This window comes from Gorilla gorilla, chromosome X (genome assembly GCF_029281585.2).
Source record: "Gorilla gorilla gorilla isolate KB3781 chromosome X, NHGRI_mGorGor1-v2.1_pri, whole genome shotgun sequence".
NCBI classification, from domain to species: Eukaryota; Metazoa; Chordata; class Mammalia; order Primates; family Hominidae; genus Gorilla; species Gorilla gorilla.
In genome coordinates, this window is record NC_073247.2 from 14,230,127 (window position 1) to 14,235,673 (window position 5,547).

The following is a 5,547-nucleotide window of genomic DNA, read 5'->3' on the forward strand; positions in this document are numbered from 1 at the left end:
CTTTTGAAAAAATGAAAAATTATAGGACTTCTGAGTGAAATGAAATTTTCCACATGTGTATTATACTCAGTTCCCAAGTTAGAGGGTCTTGAATTCTCAATGGGTTTATAGGGATTAATTCATCCCTGGTGGCCAAATATTATAGTTAGACACAACGTCATTTAGTTAAAATTCATAACATAAAACCCTAAGCCACTCTTTCTACAAACTAAGTTTTAAAAATCTGCAAACGTAGAATGCAATCAAAGTGATTTTGTTCGTGTATCAAGCGCCGACTTCTAAAAATAATGTTTCTAAACATGCCTGTTTATTTGGAGGCTTTTCTTGAGCGATTCCAAAGAAAATCCAATAGAAAGCATTGAGGATGTCATCGTTGTCTTCGCTGGTAACCATTCATTAGGAAACGCCTAGATGAGCCTGTAATTAGAATGGGCTGCGTTTACTCCTCATCCAAGAGACACATGACAGTTTTTATTTCTGGGATACTGGTAAAGTTTATGGAAAATGCAAACTATGGTATTGAAGGAATGCAGGTCAATAATGTTTCCAAAGCGGTAAACAAAAGCACCAGAAAGAAAAATCCTTCCTTCAAAAGGGAAGCTAATGGTATGTGTTCATGTTATTGTTTAACTGGATTTCCAGATTTGAACGTCACAGGTAACATTTCACTCGAAGAATAATAGAAATGATGTGTATGGAAGCAAGTCAGTAAGCAAGATGACTTCAGAGTGAATTCATCAGAGGTTGTTGCAGTGGCTCACACCTGTAATCCCAGCACTTTGGGAGGCCGAGGCGAGAGGATTGCTTGAGCCTAGGAGTTTGAGACTAGCCTTGGCAACATACCAAGACCCCATCTCTACAAAAAAAATTTTTTTTAATTAGCTGGATGTGGTTGCGCTTGCCTATAATCCCAGCGATTTGGGAAACTGAGATGGGAGGATCACTTGAGGCCAAGAGTTTGAGACCAGCCTGGGCAACATAGTGAGACCCATCTCCATTTAAAAAGAAAAAGAGAGTAAGATAACCATGGACACCCATCGCTGTGTTCTGTAATATGTTAATGAGGTTTCCTTTAAATATTTAGATCCCTATAATGTCAATGTGGGAAAGCAAAAACGTGTGTGAAAACTCTTAACCAACTCTCCTGTATCCTATAATATACGACACTGGCCTTGTTATTTGGAATTCACTTGGGTCGGATCCTTTTTTATTTATTTATTATTTGGAAGAGACGGAGTCTTGTTCTGTCACCCAGGCTAAAGGGCAGTGGTGTGATCATGGCCCACTGCAGCCTCAAACTCCTAGGCTCAAGCGACTCTCCCATCTCGACCTCCCAAGTAGGTTGGGATTACAGGTGCACGCCACCACGCCTGGCTAGTTTTTTACAGAGATGGGCTCTCGCTATGTTTCCCAGGCTGGTCTTAAGGGCTCTCGCTATGTTTCCCAGGCTGGTCTCAAACTTGTGAACTCAAGCGATTCTCCTGCCTTGGCCTCCCAAAGTGCTGGGATTATAGGCATAAGCCACCATGCCCGGCCTGAATTAGATCCTTTTACTTCTCTTTCTGCTGATGGGCTTTGGGCTATTCCCTGAAGCTTGCAGGTAACACAAAGTGCAACACAGTAACGTGAGAAAAATTATAACACATCAAGTCACATTATGTCTCTAAGCATAATAAGTAACAAAGGAGTTTCAATCACTCACTATTTTTGGGAAAAAAAGCTGATTTTGATTCTCACCTTGGACCATAATTAAAAATACCACAAAGACATCACAAGAAAAGAAACTGAAATAAATACCAGAAGTATTAAATTGAAATTGGGGACATAAATCAAACTTGAAACAAGCCCAGTCCCTGGTGGGCTCCAAAGAACTTTCTAAGCTTCATAGAGATCGAACTACAGGGGTAAAGATTAATAGATATGACTTCCTAAAAATGTCAAGACAGTTGTTGAAATATAAAACAAAATGAAAATACGTTTACAGCAAGCTTACATAGTGCATGAGATGAAAGGCCAGACTGGGCCAGGCATAGCGGCTCACGCTTATGATCTCAACATTTTAGGAGGTCAAAGTGGGAGGATCGCCTGAGCCTTGGAATTTGAGACCAGCCTCAGTGACATAGCAAGATCCCATTTCTACAAAAAATAAAAATGAAAAGAATTAGCTGGGTGTGGTGGTGTGTGCCTATAGTATCACCTACTCGGGAGGTTGAGGTAGGAGGATCACTTGGGCCCAGGAGGTCAAGACTGTGGTGAGCCATGATTGCACCACTGCACTCCAGCCTGGGAGACAGAGCAAGACCCTGTGAAAGAAAAAAAGGAAGGAAGGGAGGAAGGAAGGAAGGGAGGGAGGGAGGGAGGGAAAGAGGCAGAGAGAGAACCGTCAAAGAAATGCAACTAAGAACAAATGTGGCAGCTGTTTGTTTATTTTTAATCTACCGAATACTAGGAAGATAAAGTGTTCCATACTGATGACAGAATTCTTATATACTTTTGGTTGTAATGTTAATTAGGGCAAAGCCTTAGGGTGTTAGAAATGATTATGTGTGTTGCTCCACTCGTTCTATAGCTAGGAATTTGTTTTTCAAAACTAAATTCCACAGTGCAGCAAAAGCTTCATGGTTATAATTCCCTGTTTATTTATTTAGAGACAGGATCTCACTCTATTGCCCAGGCTTGAGTGCAGTGCCGCAGTTATAGCTCACTACAGCCTCTGACTCCTGGGCTCAAGCAATCCTTCCACCTCAGCCTCCTGAGTAAGTGGGACTACAAACATGCACCACCATGCCTGGCTAACTTTGAAAAATTTTTAGTAGAGATGAGATCTTGCCATGTTGCCCAGGCTGGTCTAGAACTCATGGACTCAAGTGATCCTCCCACCTATACCTCACGAAGTGTTCAGATGACAGGTATGAGCCACCGTGCCCAGCCTAGTTACCCATTATTCAACACAGTGTATTTGTTTGTTTGTTTGTTTTTTAAAGCCAGTCAAATTTAGCAGTGGGACAAGGCAATACCTTCAGCACCTTAAAATACGAGAAGGCGTGCATTTACGCTGGTTTGTTTATGTGAGGAAATCTTCAAACTCTTCATAAACAGTGAACAGAGTGAGAAAACTATGGTTACATTTTAAGACATATAGGCAGCAATCCAAATTTTATAATACACTCCGATCTTACAGATATAAAAATATAATGTAAAATGATGAGAAAATGTAAAAAGTGTGGCAGACGGAGTTACTAGAATCTTCATTTTTAATGTGATTCTCCTTCTTCTACAAGCATGAATAATTTTCTTGTAATGATGAAACAAACTTCAGAACACAAGATAGATGATTTCATAAAAGATACCAATTGAGAGATTTGGAAACCAGTGTGTGTAAAGTGATGGATGGGATTAGAGTTATCTTAGGACTTGCTAAATTGCTGTGATTCTGTAATTTATCTCATTTTCTAGGGGAGCGATAAGAGGATGTGTACTGTGTCTCATCCATGAATCACAGTGTTTCACAGGTCCTGTCCAGCTAGTCATCAATACTTATCGGTACGAGACTAATACGAAGGAAACCTGAAAACTGCTGAAGGGCATAGGAAAAACAAATACCCTGACCTTGGAGGAAAACATGTACTTCAGCTCATTCTTTCCGGCTGATTCCATGTGGCATCCTCCCCGTCAAAGTGAATGTGGGAACTTGGCCAAGTGAAGTTAAAGTTTATCTGGGAGAATCAATATGAGACACAGAATCATAAAATTTTGAAAAAAAAAAATACTTGTCATCAGATGGGAACTAGCCTTTTTCCTGACAAAGCCAGAGTTTTGAAGATAGTTTTATTTTATTTTATTTTATTTGAGATGGAGTCTTGCTCTGTCGCCCAGGCTGGAGTGTGCTTGCGCAATCTTGGCTCACTGCAACCTCCGCCTCCTGGGTTCAAGCGATTCTTCTACTTCAGCCTCCCAGGTGGCTGGGACCACAGGCGTGCGCCACCACGCCCAGCTAATTTTTGTATTTTTTAGGAGAGGCAGGGTTTCACCATATTGGCCAAGCGGGTCTCGAGCTCCTGACCTCATGATCCACCCACCTTGGCCTCCCAAAGTGCTGGGATTACAGGCGTGAGCCACTGCGCCCGGCCCTGAAGATAGTTTTATATTGGAAAGAGATTGAGAAATACGTTACATTGGAGTCCGGAAGTCATCCAGCAAGCACGTGACATTTTTAAGCCTTAGAAAGAACAAATGTTTCCAAACAGATGGTATTCAGACAGCTGCACAGTGAGTTACTTTTTTTTTTTGAGACAGAGTCTCGCTCTGTCGCCCAGGCTGGAGTGCAGTGGCACGATCTCGGCTCACTGCAAGCTCTGCCTCCCGGGTTCACACCATGCTCCTGCCTCAGCCTCCCGTGTAGCTGGGACTACAGGCGCCCACCACCACGCCCAGCTAATTTTTTGTATTTTTAGTACAGATGTGGTTTCACCGTGTTAGCCAGGATGATCTCGATCTCCTGACCTCATGATCCCCCTGCCTCGGCCTCCCAAAGTGCTGGGATTACAGGCGTGAGCCACCGCACCCAGCCTAATGAGTTACATTTTTTTAAAATATAAGCCAGGTTCCTTCTTTGCCCCTTATACAAAATAAAGGGTTTTTATTAGTTATTTTTTTAAATAGAGACAGGGTCTCACTATGTTGCCCAAGCTGGTCTCAAACTCCTGGCCTCAAGCAATCCTCCTGCCTTACCCTCCCAAAGTGCTGGGATTACAAGTGTAAGCCATCACACCTAGCCCCAAAATAAACTCCCGATAGGTCAAATGTATGTTTAAAAATAAAATCATAAAGTACTACATAAATATATGGACTTTAAAAATGTAAGTTAAGGCTGGCCACGGTGGCTCATGCCTGTAATTCCAGCACTTTGGGAGGCCGAGGCGGGTGGATCACTTGAGGTCAGGAGTTCGAGGCCAGCCTGGCCAACATGGTGAAACTCTGTCTCTACTAAAAATACAAAAATCAGCCAGGCATGGTGGCGCATGCCTGTAATCCCAGCTACCTGGGGGGCTGAGGCAGGAGAATCACTTGAACCCAGGAGGCAGAGGCTGCAGTGAGCTGAAATCGTGTCCCTGCACTCCAGCCTGGGTGACAGAGTGAGACTCTGTCTCAAAAAAAAAAAAAAAAAAAAAAAATGAACAAAAAACTTGACTGACTTTGAAGACCATGCCCAACTCTGTGCTTAGAAGGTAATCTGAGCTATTTAATGCTTTATCTCACCTTGGTTTGAATGTAGGGCTGGGGAAGGAAAGCTAAAGCCCCCTCCCTTCCAAAAGGAAGTGAACCTTTTGATTCACTGGGATTTGTGTCAGTTTGTGACTGGGCAGGATTTGTTTCCTGGACGCTGGCAGATAAGTGTCTTTGTAAGAGTTGCCATACAGTGTTTCTGAAATCCTCTGTTGGGTGTAGAGTGAAGGCCCCACAGAAAACTGGCCTGGGAAAAAGGGATAACACCTTAGAATGCAAGCTTCTGTTTTCAGAGCCGTTCCCTGGCAAAAGAATGAAGTA